The sequence below is a fragment of the Pseudorasbora parva genome, chromosome 18, assembly GCF_024679245.1.
Source record: "Pseudorasbora parva isolate DD20220531a chromosome 18, ASM2467924v1, whole genome shotgun sequence".
NCBI lineage: Eukaryota > Metazoa > Chordata > Actinopteri > Cypriniformes > Gobionidae > Pseudorasbora > Pseudorasbora parva.
In genome coordinates this window covers 21,801,487-21,829,196 of record NC_090189.1, presented here as the reverse complement: position 1 = coordinate 21,829,196, position 27,710 = coordinate 21,801,487, and positions in this window count along the sequence as shown.

The following is a 27,710-nucleotide window of genomic DNA, read 5'->3' as shown; positions in this document are numbered from 1 at the left end:
TGCTTGACTCATTTTAATGATCACCTCGAGCAATTATCTAAAAACTTGTGCCATCTCTTCCAGTCAATTAGGCTACTGCTACAAAAACATCCCTGCGCTTCCCTGAACTCAAATTATAAGTGGATATTTGTTATAGACTTGAAGCTATGTATGTTCAGAACAATTTCTGCCGTGTTCACACTCTTCAAAATACATAATTGGCCCAGTGCGGCAGCTGCTGAAACCTTATTTTGGTCTTACAACAGTGACTTTTAAGCAAATTCCCTTCTGTGTAAAGTTGGTATGTGACAATAATTAAAATGGTCTCATATTAAGCTTTTTACCCTGAAATCTCTGCATGTTTCAGTTAAATAGATCAGTTTATTCCAGAGTTTATTTTAGTCATCTGTTCTGTTAGTATTTATGATGAAAATAGATTTTGACAGTGTGCAATCTCACCACGCTTTTTTCTTTTTTTATTTAAAGGTGAAATGTGTAGCTTTCTAATATCGTAGCTCAATATTCGTGGACAGTTGTACATTAAAATTGAGCTTATTTTAATGGCCTATTAGCATACGCTAATTATAAATTACATTATTTAATATTAAGGAAGTTACTAAAAGTTCGAATTTTTAGAATGAAACTGACATGTTTTTGTGCAAATGTGTGTGTGAAATAAAGGAGAATGATGGCTGTGAAGGACAAGAGCTTTTGTTATAGATGGCTCCACATTATCATTCAAAAGCAATATTTTGTCTTCTGGATTTATTGAAGAGGCAGCCTCTCATCCCCGCATGGGGAGCATACATCCACAAACTCTGATACGGTTTGAAATAATCATTGCCAAAGAGAGTGGGACTGGAGAAAATGAATTTTCTTTTACAATAAAACAGAATTTGAAGAGCCACACTCGAGTGAGGCATTTTAATACAGTATGGCTCATTAAACTCTGCTGACTTGGCCTGGGTGGCAGATGAACATTAGCTTCACAACTCATAATGTGGAACTGCAGTCTTGAGGCAATTTGGGTGCTCTACAGACCCCATGAAGCTTTGAAACTAGTTTTTTTTTTCTAGACACAACTGTCAATCATGACGCAAACTCAAAAGAGAATCTTCTGACTGTAATTTACGTGCCACACTTCACCTCACAAGATGAAAATACCATTTATGATTAATCCATTCAGTAGAGACAGAATGTGTTCTGTCTGAGGATCTTTGAATAGAACTGTAAATATCCATGTTGTATGTCAGCTCTTTTATCTGTCATATGTGTTAGATGACAAAAAATGTAAGTGACAGTTTTGGAAAGAATATGATTTGTTTAGTTGTTTTGTTTGTTTGAATAGTTGTCTGGCTATCACCAGACCAAGCTCAGTCTTTTAAGATTGAACATTGTGAGTCTGCGCTGTATTTCTGCATCAGAGGCAGAAATCAACGAGCATAGTTCAAATGATTGTACGCGATTGGATAGTCGTTCAACCAATCAGACCAACGCTCTATCGCTTCTCTATCCATTTTTGTTGGAAATAAAACTCTCATAGAACATAACTACTGTAGTTGTGGCTAATTTTAAAATATAAATTCAGTTAAATCATCGAACATTTGTATGACTTGCCAGTGACTTGCTTGACACAAGCAATGACTTGACTTGACTTGACTTGACTTGACTTGACTTGACTTGACTTGACTTGACTTGACTTGACTTGACTTGACTTGACTTGACTTGACTTCACTTCACTTCACTTCACTTCACTTCACTTCACTTCACTTCACTTCACTTCACTTCACTTCACTTCACTTCACTTGACACAACCAATGACTTGACTTGACACAAGCAATGACTTGACTTGACTTGACACAAGCAATGACTTGACTTGACTTGACTTGACTTGACTTGACTTGACTTGACTTGATTTGACTTGACTTGACTTGACTTGACTTGACTTGACTTCACTTGACTTCACTTGACTTCACTTGACTTCACTTGACATAAGCAATGACTTGACTTGACTTGACTTGACACAAGCAATGACTTGACTTGACTTGACTTGACTTGACACAAGCAATGACTTGACTTGACTTGACTTGACTTGACTTGACACAAGCAATGACTTGACTTGACTTGACACAAGCAAAGACTTGACTTGACACAAGCAATGACTTGACTTGACTTGACTTGACTTGACTTGACTTGACTTGACTTGACTTGACTGTCACAACAAATGACTTGGACTTTCTTGAGACTTGAAGGTTAAGACTTGAGACTTGCTTGTGACTTGCACATGTGTGACGTAACTGTGTTCGACCCCCTTTCGCCTTCAGAACTGCCTTAATTCTAATTTCTAAAAAAAAAAACTTCTGGCAGATCATCCTGGTTTTACCTAGTCTACCTGAATAGTTGTTTGTGTGCTAAATGAAGGGTGCATTAATTTTATCCTAAGGATGATACTAATGTAGCAGCGGGCAATAATGGACACTTTCAAACGGATATGGCATGTGTTAGAGGCACAAGTATTGCATTTCCGATAGTCATTTAACTCCGTTATCCAAGTTCATATGGGAAAAGTTAGATTTTTTTCCCTTTTAATTAATTTTAAAATAATAATTTTTCTTTTTTCTTATGTAGCCTCCCTGTAGGTTCAATCAGTTTAACCAATACTGTTAAACACTAGCCTGACAAGCCAGACCCACATCAAGATGTTTGGTCTGGAAACTCACCATTGACAGCTCAATCCGAGGGGCGGGATAAAAGGTTGTCTTTCAAACTCCCTCTGCACGCGACAGGATAGCGCTACAACCAACCAGAGCAACGAATGTGAAGCAGAGCTCGTTGATGATAAAAATTTTGCCATATCCGGTCGGCAAAACTCAGAACACATCTTCCCTTTTTAAGAATGACTTCAGTGCCGTTCTTTGTTCTTTTCTCAGAGAAAAGCTTAACTCCAAGTTTTCCAGAGTCGCGGTCAAAGCCGATTTGAAAGACCGCCGTTCGCCTTCTGTGTTTCCTAGAAGCACACAAGCGCAACTCGGCCATCATTATGTTAAGCCCCGCCCACTGACTCTATACACGATGTGATTGGCCTGACCAGAGTTTGGTTTTTACAGCTCAGAAGGGTATTGAGAGTTGCTAGACGATACTCGCGGCAGATTAGATTTGCTGCTGCTAGGGTGCGTCTAGATTTCTAGACTAGTGAAATACCTTAATTTAAGGTAAATGAGTGTTGTTTTTTTATTCTAAATGTATAAAAGTTATGTTTGTTTGTTTTTTGTAACAAGCTTACACATTGAATAATTAAATATAAAACTTAAAACTTTGTAAAATATGTTCAAAGTATGTTCTTGATTAATTAGCAAGAGCTTATTAACAAAACATTTTATAGGTCAATAATAACGTGGCTATTATCAGCTTATAGTGGACTCAGAAAAGTAAAAAAAAAACACATATTTGATACTGTAAATTATTTACAGTCTGTCTTTGCACGCTGTCCATCGAACAGTGTATTTGACAACTGGCAGAACTTCACTTTTATTTACTGAAGCCCTGGTGTTTAACTGATGCCAATCCCTATCCCAAGTTAACATTTTATTATTGTGCAGATAATTGATCAATACAGACAGGCCTAATTGGTTCCACCGGAGCCAAGTTTCTGTTCACATTAATGTCATTCTGTGTGAGTGAAAGATTTTTTTAAAATAGTCTGAGACCTTACATGATCTTTCCATGAAAAAAAAAAAAAAAACCTGAAGCGCAGTAAATGAAGATTGTTTTTTGCCCCCCTAAATAAATAAAGTGCTGAATTTCATTTCATTCCTGTTAGCTAACCCTAGGGATTTAATTAAATCTGTGAAAGAGAAATAATGGCTTGTAATGTAATTAATAATCAAATACAAAATTGAATTATTAAAAATGCATTTATTATGACACAAGCAATATAATCTATTTCGACATGCTTGAATTGGACAGGGTTGCAATTTTTCTAAATGCAAAGAATATAACCTGTATCCTTTGCAATTTCTCAAACAGTCTGACTTTAAAGGTATTGCAATATCAAATCTTTCTATCTGAATGCTTTCAATCTGTTTGTACATCTCAGTATCGCACATGTGTCTCTTCAAAAGACACTGTAATATGAAGGAAAAAAGTCATTTTTGTCATTTCACAACATGATAAAAAATGTTATGTACACTGCCGTTTACTTTACAGATAGTCAAGGTTAGGCTGTTTACGTGTTTAATGTCGATTTTACTGATTGCACACCAAAATAAACTGCCAACTTTAAGCTTGACTCAAGTTGTCCAAGAAACTTCCCTTTAAAGCACAAACAAATACTGTTTAATATCTACAAAGCACTGCTTTAACATTAACCCTGACATATTCACTGATTAAATGGTTTAGAGTTTTTGAAGGGAATAAAAGAGATCCAAGGACCAACACTAGAAAGAGTTTCAATGGATGCTTTAAAAAGATCTGGCGTTCTTTATGTTGTGGGAACTTGGCTATATCATTATATATATATGTGGAAAACCTTTCAATGTCTAGTGTCAGCATGTTCATTCATGTATAAATATCATGCTGCATATTTCAAGCAATAAAAATCGATAGCCAGCATGAAAGTCGTTATGCCAATTATGGCATGTTTAAGTTGACACCGAAGAGAATGAACTGTTATGTAACAGCTTGTGGCACAAATGCAATCACATCATTATTTTCTAGTGTAAGCACTGTTTCTTTCAAGTTATAACTTGCATGTCATGCATCAAAAACCATAAATATACATTATATTGCTAAAAAAATACCCTCCAAATCATTGAATTCAGGTGTGCCAATCACTTCCATGGCCATAGGTGTATAAAATCAAGCAAGGCATGCAAACGCTTCTACAAACATTTGTTAAAGAATGGGTCGCTCTCAGAAGATCAGTGAATTAAAGCATTGTACCGTGATAGGTTCCCTCCTGTGCAAGTCCATTTGTGAAATTTTCTCACTACTAAATATTCCACGGTCAATTGTTAGTGTAATTATAACAAAGTGGAAGCAATTTGAAACAGCAGCAACTCAGCCACAAATTGACAGGCCACATTAAAATCAAAGAGCGGGGTCAGCACATGCTGAGGCGCACTGTGTGCAGAAATCACCAACTTTCTGCAGTCAATAGCTCCAGACCCCCAAACTTTGCGTGGCCTTCAGGTTTGCTCAAGAACAGTGCATAGAGAGCTTCATGGAAGGTGCAGGCAAGCCTTACATCACCAAGTAACATGCAAACGTTGGATGCAGCGTTGCAAAGCATGCCACCACTGTACTCAGAGACAGTGAGCAGTGGAGACGTGTTCTCTTGAGTGACAAATCAAGATTCATGCAAGACTAGGGATGTGACAGTGAAGAAATTCCGACTGGTAAGCAGTCTGGCCATGCTCGTTTTACTTTAGGTTTAGAATTAGCACAAATTCGGGGGCAGGTTGTTTGAATGGTGGGTTCATTAGCCTATTAGTCTTAATGAAAAACGGACGTGGATTTTTTCTTTGGATGGAGGAGCGAGTTTGCAGTGGAGGAACTTGACTGGCCTGCACAGAGTCCTGACCTCAATCTGATAGAACACCTTTGGGATGAATCAAAACGCAGACAGCGAGCCAGGCTTTCTCATCCAATATCAGTGGCTGACCTCACAAATGCTCTTCTAGAATAATCAAAAATTCCCATAAACACACTTCTAAACACATGACAACCTATTGACATGTGTCCCAAAACTTTTGGCAATATAGTTTATCTGTAGTATGTAATAAAATAAGCTAAACATCCTGCATATTTCAATAAAAATAAGGACCACATTTGTTTAAATTAATTTGCTGTCACATTTAATTTTTTGTTTTGTTTTAGGCTTTTCTTTTTTCACATGACTTATTTCTGGAGGGGTTTTAGCATTTTGTGACAAATTTCAAGGAGGTTTTCCTAATATGTCAACAATTTCTCCTAATCATTGATTAAAAGTCTGAAGAGTGAACAAATACTTCCACTTCTGTCACTAGTCACAGTCCATGTGAGTTGCATAGAGATAAATAGAGCTAGATATTGATTCTTCATCCTTCATCATAGCAGTATGTGTAGTTGCATTAGTGCTATAAGAATGAGAGAGAACTACCTCGACTGTTTTGCAAGTAAAATAGTCTTTGTTATCATGGGGAAAAAATAGGGCATCTAGGTCAATGAATCGATCATTCAACAAGAACATTTTTAAGCAGATTGTCATTGCAGAGCATGTGCGAGTGATCTGATGAATGAAGTTATGGTGCACTCAAAACACCATAAACTGTTTACAGATGAAATGTGCCATAGAGTTTCTTAGTAACCATCTTCATTAAAATAATGTGTTGCATTACTTTGATCAAATCCTGCTGTGTCCAATGTTTCATCAAAGAGCTGAGAAGTTTACTCTAGCCCCACTTATAGCCAGTTTAAGGCCCAGGAAGGCATTATTGTGACACATTTGGCTTGTTTATAAATCAAACTCTTCGCCACGTGAGTGGAAAACCAATGGTGAACAATGTCCTTGTTGTGTCCGAAACAACATAATGAAATACACCATTGGCTCTTTATCTTGTTCATAGACTCCAGTAGTGTCCTCCTTATGTCATACCGTGTCAGTCTCAGAGACCTCCAATCATCAATACTGTACTGCCAGAGAAATATAATACAAGTGAAGCATCCTGTGAGTACATTATACTCACTCCCCCTTCGTCCTTCAGTCTACAAGTCATTCTGATAATTACAGCATTAATTTGGACTAATTATGCCTAGATTCCTGATATGTTCAATGGTGTGAATTTCACATCTGATTAGATATATTTCACGATATATTTTAAGTTCAGCAGCACTATCAAAACAGTTTTGTTTTGAAATACAGCACAACAATTACCAGTCCATCATAATGGACATTTTTAGCACTTAGAGCACTCTGGAAATGAAATGTTATTCAAACATGGTCCATTAATAAAAAATAAAAAGAATGAAAAGAATATAAAAAGGTGTGTTATTAGGCTTGCAAATGTATATGTGTTATTCTCCAGAGTGAAAATATTCAAAAACATGAATTAGGCTTCTTAATATCACCAGTATCCTAGAAGCTTAATAAATAGAATAGCTTTAAGTAGTCGTTCACCTAATGAAGAGTTTGCAACCCATGATGAATTAACCTAAATGAGTGCATTGAAAGCCAGATGTTCTTTACTGAGTCAGTGGGTCATTACCCGGTGACACAGGGTAATACATTTTAAGTGTAACGTTAATATAGTGAACCAAACACTGATCCATATAGCTGCATTTAGGATCCAAAATTATTACTGGAATGCACAAGCAAACTAGTTTAAGTTTCATTTAAAAATAATATATTAAAAATAAAAATATTATAAAAATAAAAATATATTATAAAAATAAAAAAATTATAAAATAAAAATATTATATTAAAGGTTTGGTGACATTATGAACCCTTTTCACATTTCCAGGGTTCTCAGGAGCAAAGTCATCATAGTTGGATATTTGGTTGTTATTGGAAACTATAACGCATATATTTTTTCATAAGGTGACAATGGCACATAGAATTTGGTGTCAATATGTCAAAACACTGCAGAGAGACAGCCTCGAGTCATTTTGGCATCATGTCTCAAATTTTTTGCTGCCGTATAAGAAAATGGTTTTGTCCATCAACACGAAATCCGTAACTTTTTGTCAGCATGGTCTGAAGATGAATATGACTCAATTTTGGGGAAAATCAGACAAATGGTCTTAGCCTGACGTCGTCATCCTCAGATTCTAGTCAGATTATGAGTCTGATACTGCGCCACTGGGCTGTGATTATGGGGTGTGTTCCAACCGAACCAGGAAAGAAAATGCCTCTGCGCTCAAGTGAGTGACGCTGGAAGAAGTTTAAAAATAAGATGAGAGAAAATGATCTTTGCTGGTGTTGTAAAAAGAATTTAAGGATACTCTGAGTACTTACCAACATGATAATCATTTTTTGAAAGAAATAGTAAAGGTGAATGAAAATTAGAACGAATTGAACCCATGCGCTCTTTGGTGATGTGGATGATTACGTTACTGTTGATCATCTGTCCATCATCGTATAAAGGCCACCTTTACAATTTGATTAGTCCGAATAGCTCTGGTTCAAGTTGCTCCACAACAGGTCAAGTTCAGACCAAACTTCCCGACCTAAAATGTTGAGGGTGGGGCTAAGTTCGGCTGGCATCCAGGCTAAAATGGACTATGAGGAGTTTGAAAAAAATAGGTTCTGAAAGAAAAACAAAATAGCAAACTGGACATTTGGAATACATAACTTTTGACTACAAGGTGCAATTTAGCTTACTTTAAATCCAACCACAATTCCAATTCAAGAGGTGAATAGTTTTTTAAGATGCATTCTCAATTCAATTCAACATGATGCACAATTATATATTATATATACACAGTAAAATACCTATATTTCAGACATATGATCTTAGATCAGCAAACTACTGTTTTCCTAAGACATTCTCAAAAATGAATCAAAGATTAATTTTGCCTGTGGTATTGCTAAGGAACCTATTGATGAAAGCCCTGTTGGGTTGTGAATATCGATACAAAAGTAGGGATGCATGGGCAAATTAAAAACTGAGCATACCTCAGACATCCTCAGCCCATCACTAATACATTATGACAAAAAAGATGATGCAGTCGTGATGCAGCCTTGAAATAGCATTTCCAACTATTTATAAAAGGCCTGTTTTGATGGTTCCCAGACAGAATATAACATGGGGCACTACCTAACTAAGCCCTCAGCCCTTCCTAAATTTGCCTGGAGTGATTCTTGCCCCTTATAGAGCTGCTGCTGTCCGTTCAGCCACAGGGCCGGCACGTAGTCAGTCATTTTAATTAACAGCAGAGGATGTGATGTGTCATCTATGAACAGAGTCAGGGGAGCTGCGTTTGTTAGCCGTGTGTGCTTGAGCTTTAGTAGTCACCGGCCCTGTGTGGTTAAGAAAAGAAAATTAACCCCAGGGGAAAAAGGGGTGAGAAATGTGTGTGTGAATCCTGGTCTCAGATCAGCCTGTCCAGCAGTCTGAGCAAAGGCATGTTCAGCGTCAATATAAGAGGAACTAATCATAGCGTGTTTAGATGTCGATGTTCTACACGAAATCTGCATCATGCTGTTAAAACCAACAAAATGAAATTATTGACCCTGTAATTGAAAGCCCACACTCAGAAAACAGCTCAATAATATGCAAGTGTGCTTCCAGCGTATTCTTCAAGGTTATTTGGAATTATGTATTATAACAAAGCTCTCTATTGCTATTGAAGCTGTACAATTCTGAGGCTATTTCACAAGGACGTTTTTGAAATGACTGGCATTTAGTGTGTTCAGGTTCAAGGGGATATTTCTCTAGAAATTCACATCCTCTAAGGTAAGCAAATTGAAAGCTTATTAAGCATTCCAAAAGCCAATTCTAATAATCACTGTAAAATGACATATGGTGAAGGCTTTTCGTGTGCATTTTCAGGCAAGCAAAAATTGCAGACTATTTCGTAGATAAATATGTTTGTTTTTCTACAAAAACTTGTCCGGCAACACTTGCAAAAATATCTGAATAATTTATGTATCATTTTCAGATGCAACAAAAGCATTCTAACGCTAGAAATGTCTTCCTCCCACTGCGCTGCACGGTAAAACTGTCTTAAACGTAATGGTTCTGAAGAGGTTCTGAAAACTTTTATGGCCACAGTCGAGATGAGACTGAATTGGTGTCATAGCCCATCTGGACAGGTTGCTATCAAGGAGGCAGAGAACAACAAAGCGGCGCTAGTAAAATCCAAGAAAAAGATGACGAAATCGAGTGAAATTCCATTTTGATTGATATGTAATGCAGCATGTATTCCAGAAATGGAGAACCGGGCCTTTTTCTACTCAATGTGCTGCCCATACGGCCTGGAGGCATCTGTCACTAAGCCATTACTGTCCTCTGACAATAGTGGGTGTACAGCCTGCAAATCACTAGTCACACAATCCCCTCTCATTTATTTATAATAACAAGAAATCTCTTGTAATTCAGCAATAATGTCGTATTAATGCGTTTCATTGGCAGGCAAGATGAAATCACATTAGGACTCGAATCTTAATTTTAAAATGCTTTGAATCTTTAAATAAGTTATTAAGAGCAAGCCATCTATTTTTTACCGTATTATGAGTGTCACTAAACACAATTAAATGTCTAAAGTTAAAAACGATAATTTCTCAGAAAGTCAAAAATGTTTTACAGTTTCAGAAGCAAGTAAATTAGGCAACATTGCAGATGTTGTTATGGCATTCACAGAGACCTAGTTTTTATGACTCATACATGTATGACAGCAGAAAATAGTTTTGATGTCTTGACTCACTTTTCAAAAATGAATACAGAAAACTAACACCTTAGTATTAAAATAATAATTCTAATACCTTAGTAGTTTAATAAGCCCAGAGGTTAATGTAATTAGCTATTCCCCAAAAGGGAATCGTTTCTTATTTCAGGAATTGAATAACCTTGTTGAATCCAGGCAAAATGCATTAAAATGTAACTCTAAATGAATCTGTTTTAAATCACGTTTTTGGTTGGTTGGACTAGGTTTGTTTGAGCGGTTTAGGTACAGAGGAGGCTGCATGATAATATTCATCTTCGTTTCAGATGGGAAATACAGTGAAAATGACACTTTATCTATGTCAAAACTGTCAAATCAAGTTTTCATGAGAATGTTCAAAAGAGGTCTTTAAAATATCAAATCTGGATGATAATAATCTTGTTGCCATTTAGATACAAACATGCTGTTTAGAAGCGGCATCTTATTTATTTGAACTTGGAGCCACATGTTAGGATTATTTCTTTATTATTGCAAGAAGATATGTTTGGTTCAAGCTTTCTTTAATCCCCGTAGATGGTTTATTCTCGTCTATAAAGGCTGGCCCACACTAAACATAAAAAAAAAAAAAATCTTATCAGATTTTCAAAATGTGAGAGACCACAAACATGACAATAAAAAAAATCATAGATTTAACAGTTTTGCTTCTTATAGTATGCGGGTGCCTGAAAGTACTCATGCCAATATCACTGGTCAAATGCGATTGAGGTGCTCTGTAGACACATCCCTGGATTATTGTCACATTGACCTGCTGTTGAATAATTTTTGCTTAATTAGTAAGTGTCTTCCTTGCAGCTCTAATGAAGAAATAAACCAATGTAGCTCAATTTACCACACACATTTCAGATAGTGCCATATGCTTTACACTCTGGGGAAGAAGGGATACCACTGACATGACTGAGTCATGACAGATTGTATTTCCTTTATCTAAAGAAGGAATGAAATTATTATTCATTGTCAACAGAATTCCAAACGTATGCAGCTTGAATAAAAATTGTATGACATTTACCCTGTATAACTTTATTTGGTTAATTTGCAATGATTTAGATTTAGAGTATCTAATATTATATTTAGAGTGAACACCTTCAGCATAAGAACGCTCAGCTCCCAACTCACTCACTTTGCTGATGAGGGGAATTTTATTTCTGCACCTCGTGGGACAGGTCCCGTGGCTGCAGAGGCAGTGTGTCAACTTTACTCATAGGGGCCCTCAAATGGAGCCCGTAGATGAGCCTGAGATGGATGCTGCCCTTTCTCTCGCTCTGTCGATGGACTTGGAGGTTATGGAAGCTCAGTCTGTGATGTTTTCCTTCCCAGACCATCATTATGCATTGAATGTCTTTTCATCTTCAAGATCATACGAAATGCTTCCGAACAAGTCGGGGCCCGCCACCGAAGCATAACCTCCCCTTCTTTCCTGATCTTCTTTCTGAAATCTTGTGAAAAAGCCCATATTCCTCTCATTAACGGTTCATTGACATCATTGGGTTTACTGAACATGGTTATAAGTCATTGCCTAGGGTAGAAGAGAAGATCTCTCACCTGCTTCAGCTTCGTCATTAAAGAGACCAGCCTTGCCAACAAGACAGAATGACATCATCAAGAAAAATCCTTTCTTCTAGATGCCCCAATGGCTTCCTGATGGCATTTTTATATCTTAGAATAGTCGAGGCAGGGGCTTTGCTTTATATTGGTAGCCCCATTCTGGCCAGCTCGAGTATGGTTCATGGACCTTATGTCTTTCCTGGAAGGCTCTCCATGGGAGTTTTCAACCAAGAGGGCCTTCTCTCCCAGGCTCTGGGAACAGTCTTTCACCCCTGATTGGAGATTTGGAAACGAAGGGTCTGGCCCCGGATGGGTACTAGTTAACAGATTCTGGTCTCTCTACTGAAGTTATCGTTACCATTCTCAATGTTAGGGCTCCTTCTGCTAGAAAACTATACACTCTTAAAATACATTTTTTTTCGTCATTCAGTTGGTTCAGTACTAGATTACTGCAAGTCTTTGGATCTTTCTCTGGCTTCTGACTCTTAAGTTGGCTTTTCAAATTTTATATTACCTCTTTCATAAGGGTAGGAGACCAGCAGGCCTTTTCCGTTGCCCACTTCTGCCTGGATTTTGCCCCTGAATGGATCAAGATAATTTTGCAGCCTATGCCAGATTACATCCCTAATGTGCCTTTTCTACCATTTATTTCTGTTGTTCCTCAAGCCTTCGCTCCTCTGTCATTTGAAACTCTGAAGCAAGAGAGACTAAACAAGCTATAATCCTGCCAGGACTCTTAATATTTACATCCACCGCTCAGGCCAGTGGCATAAATCTGATCAACTTCTTGTCTGATTTGGAGGGTGCAAACGAGGTCTATAAGGCTTGCAGTGTGGCTTTGCCAGTGCCCGTTCTACGCAAAGTGTTTCTGCCTCTAAGGAGTTAGCAAGCAGGGGTTTTTGTGCTGCGGCAGGCTGGTCCTCTCCGCACACATTCTTTAGAGTTTATAGTGTGAATATGTACTCAGCCCAAGGGTCTCGAGTCCTTTCAGGGTGAGTCCTTCCTATACTACATTGCTTGTGCCACTTTCCACAACCTGCATCAAGGCATCCTCTCAGTATAACAACGTGGGTAATTGTCATTGCCATTGCATCAACACCATGACATGGCATCGATGTTCCCTCGAACCGAAATGTCTGGGGGTTATGTATATGCATCATGGTGCCATACTTTGAGTACACCTGAACAGGTGTTATTTATAGAATTGATTGTGAACTGCATTGTGTTTCACTAGACCAATACTTTGGCGTGTACATGTGACTCAGACACCAGCATGCTCTGAAGGCGTTTCCATTGTGTCGACACCCTGACATGCCGTCTTATTCCTATTCTCAGGAAACCGGGTTATATAAATAACCCTGAGGTGATCTATGGGTAAAAGTAAAGACGCATTATATAATTTAAGTAATAAAACCAAGCTCAAATTGCAAGAGTATTGGTTGTCAATTTCTCCAAATTTAACTCACTGGCCTCATGCGTTATTTTCATGCTACGTCTTCCATTTTCATAATTATTTATCTGAATCAGGTACAGTAAGGTTTCAGTTGCTAATGAATGCCATTTCCAAAGAAAAGTATTGTCTGGACTATGTGTGGTGACTTTAAAGGTATGTCCAAACAATACACTGCAGTCCAAAAATCTGTGTTTTTGATGTAAACCAATATTTTCTTTTCTTTTTTAAGCAGAACTGGTTACCTCATTAGTCACAATATAAAATTAAGATAAATAATCCTGTCATACACAAACAATAGCATCATTATTATTTTTATGTTGCCCTCCTGTCCATCTTTGTTATCATTTCAGTGTGCACTTGTACAATATTTAAGAAAGATTTAATTATTTCAATAATTAAAAAAATGTTAATGATTTTTGTGTTTTATTCAAATGTCACAAGTCATTCAATACATTATGGTATTTTGTAAATAACTGCTTGTGACATGATGCTTTCTGTGCTTAATGAAAAACCACTCAAATTATCTTCACAATGTAGTAACTGATAATGTGAATTCAATTGGAAGATCTAATCAAACTTAATTCTTTTAACTAGACACCAAGAATATTTCAAGTTAAACATAGACCATGACCTCAGCTTAATTTGTTGTTTCTCTTTGTCACAAGAATGTTTAATCCTGAAGAATGTTCATATAAATATAAATATATATAAAATAAAAAAAATATATAAAATATATATATAGCTCTGGAGATAATTAAGAGACCACTTAACATTGAGAAATCTTGAGAAAGGTTAAGTGGTCTCTTAATTTTTTCCAGCTCAGTAAATAAGATTAACGAGTAGATTTACGCATTTTTAAATAAATGTCATGGCTTTTTGTGGAAGTGTTTTCATTCTGATCTAATGTGAAAGTGCTTTAGATGACTCTCGCCAGCTGAGATGACTTTATTTGTGGAATAATCTTTAACCTGCAAGAATGCTGTGCTTCTGAAACCCATCAGTACCTTTCAGAAAGAAAACTCCCAAGAAATATATTTTCAAAAATAATATGATGCCTTTAACTGGAGATTTAACGTCAACTCGAATCAAGCACTGAAAAATGGATTGCTGCAGTTGCTGTAGTCTTGCACGATTTTTGTTGTGGCCTGCTCTGCTTCAAATATCGAAAAAAGATCCAGAACAATCCCATCCAATTTAGTCATAAAGATCAAGTTCAGGGTCTGTGGAAAAACACAGATGTGCATTTTGAACCTCCGGTGATAGGAACGGCCGATGGAAAGCTGTATTAACTTTGAGGCATAGTTCATAGTTACTGGAGATGGCTTTTACAAGGATATGTGATACTTGCCTTGCAACAGGGAGGTTAACAGTGACACCCACAAATATTATAGTCAGTATGCTCTCCATATGAGAAAAAGCCTACCTCTCCATTTACAAACACTCTCTCATTTGTCACTGTCAGATTCAGCCAGATATTTATTTAACACCCAATTTCATTTCAATTTAACTAATCTCAGCATGGTGCATCAAACAGAGTAAGTAAGACATCAATCTACTCTGTGTTCTCAGCCAAGCCTGTTAATTTAAAGTCTCACCTAAGTGCTTGCGTGATATTCCTCCCTGTTGGGAATTCATCAGGTAAAAGTGCGCTCTGTCTTTTATACGGACATATGCGTGTCCTCCCACTGACCTTGTGGAAAATTAAGCATTTCATAAACCATTTGGAGCGTTTTGACTAAATAACAACCGACTCCAGCACCATACATATTCTGAAATATAAGCAAGATAAATTAGAGTATCTAGAAATAGTGCAACCCATTTGATCATTCTCTTTAGAGGGCTGTTGGATTCTGTACTCCACACCATTTCACTGTTGTAATCCAAGGAGGAATGATGAAAAGAGTGTATGACTTTTTCAAATGAAAATTATATGCGTGCTTCAAAAGACGCGCAAATATGTTTGTTCAGCTCGCTAACTGATAGTTCTTTGAAAGGCTGGTTAGCCAATTTGAAAACTCATCTTTCCATAACATGGGTTTCCAACCAGGGGTCCGCAGGAGTTCTGCAGGGGGTCCGCCAATTAATGTTTTATCACAAATCATTTTTCAATATAAATTCATTATAACATGGGGAAAAATATCACAAATTCAAAATACAAGCATCCTGAAATGAAAGCAGAACACCCTCTGTTGATACTGTTATAATATTATTGGGGAAACAGATTTGGCAAACATTGTGTTCGCGTTTGCGCTCTGGAGAACGTGAAATGTTCACACATTTACACTGTTTTGCAGTGAGGAGAAAGGTAGCCAATCATAGATAAGCTTGTTAATCTCTGGAAAGCAATGGCCAATCAGGGGTGTTTAAGTTGGAACCCACTCACCTCTCAAATGCAGGATTTTTTTTTTCAGTGCTGACTGAGTTAATTCTATTATAGCTGACTGAGCTATATAACAATAATCCATTGAATAAAAGTATTGTTTTTCATGCTGCTAAGAGGAACAACACCCTACAAAGTTTTGGAAGTGAAACCTACTTTACTGCTCTCACTATATATAGCTACACATACACAGATGAACAAAAAAGACTTGAGGCAGAACTGAATCCAAGTGCATTTAATGGATGGTGGTGTAAAACGAAGGGGGGGGGGGGGTGGACAACAACAACAAAAAAAACTTTTTTAATTAAAAAATACATTAAATAAAAAAATACTTGATGATGAGAAAAATGAAAAATAGATGAGCATAAACTTCTTTTGATACATCCATTTTCAAATATAGACATCATAGCATACTTGTATGTATGATAATAATATAAAAATGTATGATAGTTGATAGTTATTGAACGTTTCTTAAAGCGGCAGTCCGTAACTTTTTGCACTCTAGTGGTTAATTAACAGAACTGAATGCGTCTTGCGGAAGAACATTGCAGCCGGAGTTACTTCTCTCTGTTTATGTCTATGGCGAGTCACGCAGGGACTGTGCTCCTCCGCAGCTGTACCTATACCAGTCTGGCCTGAAATATTCCCAATATAAATACTTATTATAAGTGTACCATAATGATTCAGGGTAAGACAAAAACACGGTTTGGAAAATTGATTCATGTTGTACATTTCCATTATATAATTTTGTAAATCATGAAAACACAAAAAAGTTATGGACAGCAGATTTAACTATATAAACACCCAGATTATATGAATCCAACAAGCTGTAGAGTATCTGAGAGTATCTTATATGAGTAGAGTATCTTACATGTTCACGTACACTCATATAACAACTCCAAATACACCACCATGATCTATGACAAACACCAACAAACATTAATAATAAAAAAAAAACACTTACATACTATGCTGTTTTTCAAGAATAAATGAAGTGTAGATGGAGATGAGGATCAGCTGTGTACCCTCACAAAGGCCCTCAAAAAAATGGCTGAACAGCGCTTGCTCTTCTTAAAAACAAGGGGGTAATCTAGTGCTCGGAAAGCGTTCCACCCATAGGGGCTGCCATTGCTAACCAAGCCATCACCTGCTGTTAGCATCCCATTGACTCCCATTCATTTGTGAGTCACTTTGACAGTGAATAACTTTACATCTGAGACGTTTAAAGACTCCATTTGTCCATTGTTTATTTTTAAAGACACTCATCGCAACTGTCGCACGGTAGAGAAATGACCGTAAAGACAGGAGGAGACGCTTGCAGGCAATCTTTTACTGTCTATCAGACAGTCGGGTGGACATGGAGACATAAAGTCCGATAAAGTCAAGGTAGAAGAATGGGGAGAAGCCCATAGTGAGCCAAAAGCAGCGGGACAAAATATTTAAACAACGTGATTCAGATTTTACTTTCCACAACTACTAAAAGACCTACAACTGTCAGACAGGTTGCTCACATCACATTTACGTCGTTGAGCTCAGTCTGAGCCTGAGCATTTCACTCAGCCATCAGGAAGTAAGTGCTTCTAATTGACTTCACTTTTCACCGTTGAAATCTATGGGGTCGCTGTGTCCATTTCTTTTAATGTCTATGCTTATAAATGTCACCACTGGGGGTCACTAAATTGTGAAACTGGAGCTGAGAACAGCCAACCCGATCACACATAAATGCGTATAAATAGTACGAGTGTGCAATGTCGTGGAATGTATACGCCAAAACTCATTTTGGCGTGCATATGATACGCTGTTTTTTGCGTGCATATGATATGCACTTTATGGCGTATATATGACACGCTCTTGGGTAGGTTTAGGGTGGTGGGGGTATATATGACACGCGCTTGGGTAGGTTTAGGTTGGTGGGGTGGGGGGTTCGTATGTATAATACGCCATAAAATGCGTGTCATATGCATGCGAAAAACAGCGTGCCATTGACACGCCAAAATGAGTTTTGGCGTATACATTCCACAACATTGCACACTTGTACTATTTATACGCATTTTTGTGAGAATAGCCTGGAACACATATATCTACATATCAATGTGTGATTCACTCTCGGAATTGCAATTGACAGTGATTAAAATATAGCACGACAAAAATAAGAACAAAAAATATGAAATGCATAGATGTGCGATGTAAATGCAGACTATTAGATTAAAAAAAGGAAAATAATTAATTTGTTTATGTGTAGCTGAAGTTCAGGTGAATGTTTAATTGTCCATCTGATTAGTAAAATAAATGCATGAGCCTGTAAATCAATTAAATAATTTACAAAGACTGCAAGCAACTAATGAATTGTGATTTTTATCGCAGCATGTTTATTATGAAACAATGAAAACTAACTGTACAGAACCGGGTGAATACCGCGATAATTCTGGTGTGTTCTGTACAATCAATCTTTGTGTACATACCAAGAAAACAAACCGGAGAGACCAGGTGTGTCTGGAAAATAGAATCTGGACCCCTTTTAAAAAGGTTTGGACACCCCTAATATAGAGTATAATGCAACAGAATTTCATGATGGTCTGTACCGAGAGTTTACTCAAAGGAAGGAGAGTCTGCTTTTAGCTATTATGCCAGCCACAGTTGGAACCAGCTTCCCGAACAGATCAGATGTGCTCCAACAGTAGTCACATTAAATCCAGACCCAAAACTCATCTGTTTAGCTGTGCATTTACTGAATGAGCACTGTGCCACTGTACGTCCAACTGATCGCACCTTATCTTATCTATGCATCATCTTTTTAATCTTTTTTTAGTTTACCTTTACTAACTGTTTACCTTTGTTCTTATCTTTGGTTCATCATTTTATTATTTTTACTTCTCTTTACAACTGTATATTTATATTTCTTATACATCTGTTGATTATTACTTTTGGTTAGGGCTGTCTGACTGGAAGAGATTGGAAAAGGAGAGCAGTGTGCTTCGCTTCATTCTGCTTGTGGTGGCAGAGAGTGTAAAGAAGCGGACTCAAGAAAGGGGAGGCCCCGCGGGGCAAAGGGAACGTCCCCTACATGAGCCCGTCTTGGACCGACTTGTAAGGTTCAGGAGACATTGCCAACCTGCTCCATCTTTTCCATCTCAGATAGGAGTACCCGAATTTAGAATCAGGCAGATAGGAATCTGGAATCTTTTTTTATTATTATTATTTTTATTCTCTTTACAACTATTTTTATTTTTACAAATTGTATTTTTTTTCTTATGTATTTGTTATCCCTATTTTAATTCCGTTCTATGTAAAGCACTTTGAATTGCCATTGTGTATGAAAGGTGCTATATAAATAAACTTGCCTTGTATTCAACAAGTGTCAGAGAAAACACCTGTTCATCAAATCGTGCTTGGATTAATTCTTAAATTCAAGAACATATGGACAGAGAATCTACAGCTCACAAAGAACTAATCATGCTAGTGCATAAACAGAAAATAAATGAAACCTATCCATGGAAGAGGACCCATCACAGCACATCCAAACAAAACGCTGCTTGTATTTGTTCTTCCATAATAGATAGCAATTGCAGTTGAAAAGCATGGAATTTTGTGCAGATGGAGAGAAAACAAACAATTATGAATGGCTATTAAATATCCAAAGACACCAAGCATGTCATTGCATTTGAGAGAGAGAAAGACAGCTTCTCCTACACTTGACTGCTCATATAAATGTTTATGGTCTTTCTCACTGACCCTTTAAAAAGTTCATCACGGTAAATTTACCCTGTGATTATCAAGTTCTTGTTGTTTTCCCCAGGCACAGGATGCAATTACTTGTCTTAATGGCAATTTTGATGGTGACCTTTTGTGCACACAGAAAAGAGATGCACAAATGACTTTACAGCTTCTTTTGGACAGACAGCTGGTGTAACTGAGATGGGTTTACTGAGGTCTTCAAACACCACGCAGTTTTGTGTTACACCTCATTTCCACTTAAAACCACAATAAAATTGACAATTACACATGTATATATTGAAGAAATCAAACACTATATGGCTTAATTTCTCCCATATTCACTCACGCCTTGATATCTTCTCATACATGTTGCGGTACCAGGTGGACAATTTTTAACAGATGTTATAGCTTATTTTTCCTTAAAGGTGAAGTTTGTAATTATTGCAATGTGGAAATACTTTCTCTATTCCAGTTTAAGGCCACAATAAGTAATTTTTCGCTGCTAGAGATCACTTATTGAAAACAAAGGCTATAGACGGTGGCTATGAGACACTTGTTGCACACTGCAGTGAGCTAGAGCAATATTACAACCCATTCTCACTGCCAAGGCGACCATCCCATATGGGCAAGTGCCTTCTGCGTCACAATGAAGACGCTAACGGTGCCCCTTGGCGTCATTTTTTGACGCGCTGGGTGCTCCATTCATTTCGATAAGAAACCTTTGGCATCATACACAGACGCACTGGGTATGGGAATATTATCGTCATGGTGAAATGTATTTTTTGATTTATTTATTGAAAATATTTATTGGTTTATAATTTTGCCATTATGACATGCTGGAGTGTGATTCTCAATAAAATCAGCAAGTATAATTTCATTTACATTTATTTTATTTACACTATTTATACACGTTTTAACATGTAACCCAACCCCACCCCATCCCTAAACCTACCCATTTGTTTGAACATGATATAAAACACAGTATATAACATACGACTGCATCCACGAGTTATTCAAAAAAGTTAAATAATCCAAGTTTTCCGAGGCCAAAAGATTGATTTGCATGAAGAAAATCCCCAAAAGCAATCAGCATCTCCATCCGCCGAAGATCATGAGCACATCAAATTTCAAATATTGCCGCCCGTTATGTCAGATTTCATAGTGAAATTGCATTGGCTCTCATATGTCTTGTGACCAATTGCGTCATTACGTCACCATTGATTGTAAAATGTCATTGGCTCACCTGTGTCTTGTGACCGATTGCGTCATGCTCAGGAGTCTTTTGAATTATTTGAATGAGTTATGAATGAGTTCATTCACAGGGCAGCTGGATCATCATTTCAGCGATTAAAACATCAAGATCAACTCTGTTCTTCACATGAAGACATCGTATGACTTCAGAAGACTTGGAATGCAACATGAGCTAATACTTTTATACTGTTTTGGTCAGTTTTTGCAATAAATACCTGTGACTGTACATTAATTTGCCTGTTATTTGTGTTATATTGTTAAGATGTGGGTAGGTTTAAGGTAGGAGTTGGGTCAGTTCCAAAATATAAAAGTAGCCCTTTAAATATTAATAAAATCATGTCTGCTTTTATAAACGCAACAAATTAAAAGCATCTGTGTATGACGGCAAAGGTTTCTCATTGAAATGAATGGAGCACCCAGCGCATCAAAAAATGACACCTAGGGGCACCTTTAGTGTCTTCATTGTGACGCGGAAGGCACTTGACCATGCTTCGGATTTTGATGCCTTGGGAGTGAGAACGGGTTGAATATAAGGCATGGTAAAAGATGGTAATCACGGTAAATCAAGAAAACGTCTCAGGTTACGTATGTAACCATGGTTCCCTGAGAGGGAACGAGACGCTGCGTCGAAACGCTAGGGGACGCCTCTGCGTGCCATGTCATGAAGCACTTGTGTAATCAGTCCAATAGCGGGACGATACGTCACGGGCGGGTGACGTCATCGACCAGGAAGCTATAAAGCATGCCCGGACCAAACAGTCACTAGCTTCTGGAAAAGTCGAACAAATCGATCACAGGCATGCCGGGAGTATGGCATCTCGACGCAGCGTCTCGTTCCCTCTCAGGGAACCATGGTTACATACGTAACCTGAGACGTTCCCTATCTCGAGGGAACTTCGAGCTGCGTCGAAACGCTAGGGGACCTCAATACCCACGCCACCAGAGTCCCAAATGTCTGTATGTGTGAATCAACCCAGAAACACCCGGGACCCCGGTGTAGAGGCTACATCTAGATTGTAAAACCTCACAAATGTATGCGGAGAGGACCACCCAGCCGCATCACATACCTCTGACAATGAAACTCCCAAATAAGAGCCATAGAGGCAGCCATACTCCTAGTGGAGTGGGCGCGGACCCTCATTGGTGAAGGATGTCCGGCCGACTCATAAGCGAGCGAAATAGCCTCGACTATCCACTTGCTAGGCATCTGCTTTGAAGCCGGTTTTCCCTTGCTCGGGGACCCAAAAACACACAAACAACTGTTCTGAGTTTCGCCACAGGGCAGCCCTGTGGACATATGCATCTAGGGCCCTGACTGGACATAGCAGATTTAGCTTCTCTTGGTCTTGACTAGTGAACGGAGGCGGACAGAAAGCCTGCAGCATTACTGGTCCCGGCACATTAGTCGGGACCTTGGGAGCATATCCTTCCCTCGGGAAGAGAAATGCTTTTACCATTCCTGGTGCAAACTCCAGACAAGAGGGTGCCACTGCCTAAGTAGGCACCCTCAAGCGTGCCGCAGGTCTGCGCCTCAAAGTACCACGAAGGAAACGCATGACCCAAGGGTGTTTCCCCAATGATGCATTATCTAATGGAATATGATAAGCAGATATCGCCGACACATATACTTTCAGTGTTGACGGAGATAACCCTGCGGAGAATTTTTCTTGTAGGAACTCAAGAACTGAACCGAACGGGCAGTTAACAGGGTCCAAAGCCTGGTGTGCACACCAGGCGACAAAAACTCTCCATTTGAGTGCATAAAGTCTCCTTGTGGATGGTGCTCTGGAGTGCAACATGGTCTCTATCACCTCAGTAGATAGACCCGTGTTTATGAACTGGGCCCCCTCAGGGGCCAAGCCCACCGTTTCCACAGTTCCGGGCGCGGGTGCAGTACTGACCCCCACGGCCTGCGAAAGAAGATCTCTCCTGACTGGGATTTCCCAGGGAGGACCTTCTAGGAGAGACATAATGTCGGCGAGCCATACTTGGCCCGGCCAGAGGGGGGCTACCAATAAAAGCTGAACCCCGTCCCGGCGGACGCTCTCCAGCACTCCTGGGAGCAATGCCAGAGGGGGGAAGGCGTACAGACGCAGCCTCGGCCACGTCTGTACCATTGCGTCCAGCCCCAGCAGGGCTGGATGCGTGAGGGAGAAATATGCTGGACCTCGGGTGGAGTCTCCATTCTCCCGGCATCACTCCCTGCCTCGACAGGGAGTCTGCCGCTACATTCAGGACCCCCGGGATGTACATCGCCCTGAGCGAGAGCATCTTGCCTTGGGCCCATGTTAGCATATGATGCGTCAGCTTCCACACCCGACGCAATCTCAACCCTCCCTGGTGATTTATATACGAGACCACCGAAGTGTTGTCTGACCGAACTAACACATGGCGGCCCCGCAGGTCTGAGAGGAAGTGTTTGATTTTATATGATTGAAACACAGCCATCAGCTCCAGCTGGTTTATGTGCCAGGAGAGCTGACGGCCGCTCAGACCTTGTGCCGAGCGGCCACTCATGACCGCTCCCCAGCCAGTTAGGGAGGCATCCGTCGTTAGCGTTACGCGACGACAAGGAGCCCCCAGAACTGGACCTTGGGACAGGAACCAAGGATCTTTTCACTTCACTAAGGCACGTAGGCAGCGCCGCGTGACCTTGATCAAGCGAAAAAGGGTTTCCCCTCAGGGAGAACCCCTTGGTCCTGAGCCACCACTGTAAGGGTCTCATGTACCGCAGGCCAAAAGGTACCCCGTTGGACGCTGCTGTCATCAGCCCTAACACTCTCTGAAAGTGTTTCACAGTGAGTGACTGACCTAGCTTTATCTGGTTCACGGTATCCAGGATCGTTTTTATCCTGGGAGGGGATAGCCGAGCCGACATTATTTTCGTGTCCCAGACTACCGCCAGAAAAGTAGTGCTCTGCAGCTTATAGGTGCCAGCACACATTTCTTTCCGTTCAACCTTAGCCCCAACACTCTCATATGGGCGAGAACAGCATCTCGATGCTGAACGCCCACTGTTTCGACTATGCTAACACCAGTTCCAATCGTCGATATAGTTGAGCACGCGAATGCCCTGGAGTCGCACCTGAGCCAGAGCTGCATTCACGCACTTGGTGAAAGTGTGGGGTGATTAAGCTAGGCCGAATGGCAGCACTCAATACTGGTAAGCTTCGCCCCCGAAAGCAAACCTGAAGACCTGTCTGTGCTGCGGAAGGATGGAGATGTGGAAGTATACATGTTTTAGGTCTATTGTGACACACCAGTCCTCGGACCTGACGTGACACACGATCTGTTTTATCGTGAGCATTTTGTTTAGCTGATGCAGATCTAAAAATAGGCCTTAACCCTCCATCCTTCTTTGGAACTATGAAGTACCGGCTGTAAAAGCCCGACTCTCTGCAGAGGGGAGGGACCCGTGTATAGCCTCTTTTCGCAGAAGAGTCTGTACCTCTCGTTCCATGACCAGAGGCTGCTCGGGGGTTACTACCGTAGGAGTAACCCTGCTGAACACGGGTGGGTGTGACCCGAACCCTTTTTATAATGTGAGCAGGACCCATTCTGAGATATTCGGCAGAAGTTTCCACGCTGCCAGAAAATCTACTAAGGGAACCAGCCTCTCGAGGCTGGTCTCTGGATTTTCCTGGGTGGTCAGCCCGGTGTCCTGTAACGGATAACCAGCAGGTAGCAACCGAACTGACCGCCCCGGGGCCCTCACGAGAGGGCGCGAACATCCCCAAGCCGCTACGTTTCCGGGCGGACAAGGAGATATATGTTCGCCGGGGACCGCCGCGCCCTGAAGCACCAACGGTGGCAGGGTTGGCAGACCGGCCCCCCCCCGATGGCACCGGGAACGAGCGGGCGCCTCGGCGAGCCGCACTCTCCCGGAGGGGACTGCCATCGGAAGTCCTGCGCCTCTGACGTCAGGACTTCTTAGCCGAGGCCTTCCTAGCAGTAAGGACGGCCCTCAGATCCGCCCTACCACGGGAAGGTCCCGGCTGAGCGCGTCGCCCGGACCCCCGATCTCTCTGCGGGGGGGGGCCCGAGCGGCCACGCTCTCTCTTTGTTTTGCTCGGTGTAGGTTTGAGAAAGGATGTACTCGGCTGAGGCTGCCCCGCCCGACAGCCCCAGAGGGACATTTTGATTTATTTATTTATTTATTATATATATATATATTTTTATATTTCACATCTCAATATCAATATCCCCGAGCAGGTCTGCTTGTTTTATATGCTTGCAGCGCAACCGCCGTATACAAACCGGCGGCCGCCTGATCTGCTGCCGAATATGCCCTACCCCCAAAGCCGACTTTTTTTTTTTTTTTTTTTTTACCGGCTTGTTGTGGGCAGCTGTGGGGCTGTGTGACGATGTGGACTCGGGGGAGAGATAGCTCGCAAGCGTCTCTTCCCCGCGAGACATCGTCGCCCTTTCTGAATGATAGATGCAGACCCATAATCTACGCGATGCCTCGGCAAACACGCGATCTGAGCCACTAAACTCAACCCCGTAATCTACACGCTGCCTCGGCAAGCGCGAGACCCGCGATCGAGTCATAGAATCTATATTGTAGACCCGTGATCTACACGCTGCCTCGGCAAACGCGAGATCCGAGCCACTAGATTCAGCCCCTCGTAATCTCAAACATGCTGTCTGCTCGCCATTATATTGTTCTTTCTCTTTCTTATTTTATTTATATATTTATTTATTTTTTGGCAAACTTCTTGACACTCGGCCGGCCAGTCTAAACTTAACCTGGACACAGCGCGAGTTACACCAATAGCACCTCTTTTTATGAGTGTGTGTGTGTCGTTTTCTTTTGGCAGATCATCATCAGCGCTAACAACATCCAGTTCCTCGGAGCTGGAGTGCTGCTGCGTTTGTGCCTCAGCGCGAGCGGAAGAAAACCGCAGAGCGTGCTTCCAGCTCGCTAACTGAGGCATGAGATCCAGCGGGTAAAGGCAGAGATAGGGGATCACCCGTCTCTAACCCCGCCACTAGATCCAACTGCGATCCCCAGGACGCGAGCCTTCGCTGCGCCTCGGCAACAGCGGGACCCGAGCCCTGAGGACCGCGAGCCAAAGCACTCTCCTCGAAGAGTGCCCGGCATGATCTTAATATGCGCATCGGGAGTCTCTCGCAATGCTCGCAGCCGACCCCCTCGAGAGCTGACTGGGCATGCTCGAGCCCCAAACACATCACACATTAGGACGTGTGTATCCCCACCCGTGATGTAACGTAGGCAGGGAGGAACACAACACCTATACTGACTTGCCATATTTCTTTCTTTCTTTCTTTTTTTTTTTTTGAACACACACACAATAAATGGACATACAATTCACACAGAGCGCTTGTGAAGACACAGAAGCTAGTGACTGTTTGGTCCGGGCATGCTTTATAGCTTCCTGGTCGATGACGTCACCCGCCCGTGACGTATCGTCCCGCTATTGGACTGATTACACAAGTGCTACATGACATGGCATGCAGAGGCGTCCCCTAGCATTTCGACGCAGCTCGAAGTTCCCTCGAGATAGGGAACTAGATTTAAACAGTACGAATAATTGTGTTGAGCTGTATAACAATGATTAGTTTTCTGTCTTGAATGTATCCAAACAGTTCCTCACCTGTCTAATAAAACACATGATATATTAAAGCATCTTTGGTGTTTCCATGGTTTCTACAAAATAAAACCAGGTAATGTGGGTATGATGTCACGGATAGGTGATGCACGGACAGGGACCGTGTCCTGGTTAAAATTGCTTATTTCTCTGGTGTTTAAACATTCTTGGAAACATTTGGGATAATGAAAGAACAAAAGTCAACAAAATATGTAAAATTGTCCTAGTGGTTTTTGGATATTTTAATCCAAAAAATCTTACATATTTTGCCTTTAAAGGAACTGTATGTAAGAAATGTATTTCAATTAATCATAAAATGGCCCTGATATGTCTCTAGACATTAAGAAATCATGTTAAATACTTATATCACTGACAACAGTAGTCCGGACAGGATATTGTCATTTAAAAGTTGTTGTTGCAGGCCTCAACTGATGTTGATGTTGACATGTTGTGTTTTGGCCTGAAGCTCCACCCTCCACCTATTGACGAATCACAAAGTCAGTAGTGTTTCGGCATCCGGGTTGCCAGATCTGCTTTAGTTACCACAGCTGCAGCTACAAACATTCCTGCTGGATCCTGCAGCCTATCTGACAACCTCGAGTCAGGGGGAGGGGGAGAGGGGACACACCTGCAGTGCCAGTTTTGGCCACACTCTTACATACACTTCCTTTAATATGAAAATGCAACTGTAAGACTGCTCATCAAAGCTACATTTATTTGATCAAAATACAGTAAAGCAACAAAATTTTGAAATAGTATTTATATTTGAATATTTTAAAATGCAAATTATTGCTGAATTGGAAGAAACCACTCCAGTCTTCAGTGTCACACGATCCTTCAGAAATCATTCTAATATGCTGATTTGCTGCTCAAATAACATATTATTATCACAGATGAAAACGGTTTTGCTGTTGAATGCTTTTGAAATTCTTTGATTCTTTGATGAATAGAAAATTCAAAAGAACAGCATTTATTTGACACACAAATATTTTGTAACAATGTGAAACCCTTTCGGAATTGTATTTGTTCTTGCCGCTGTTAGTCAAAAATCACTTCAGGTCACAGCGGCACACTTTTTGCTCCCACACGGTAGATTTCAGAGGCGTTTTTGCTTTGAAACACATTACATTTCTGACTCTGCTTCATAATAAAACCACTGAGCTGTGTACCTTTTCTGTACTCGAGAATATGGAGGAAGGGTTAAGAGCATTGCCATGTTTTCACACCCGTAGAGTAACTGTTCAAGTTAAGTGGCATGCTCTAGGGCACAATGACCATGGGCAAAAGAGCAGCATGGATATAAATACCAGCAGCCCATAAAGGAAATATCCCTGGTGTCCCACCTGCCAGAAAAACT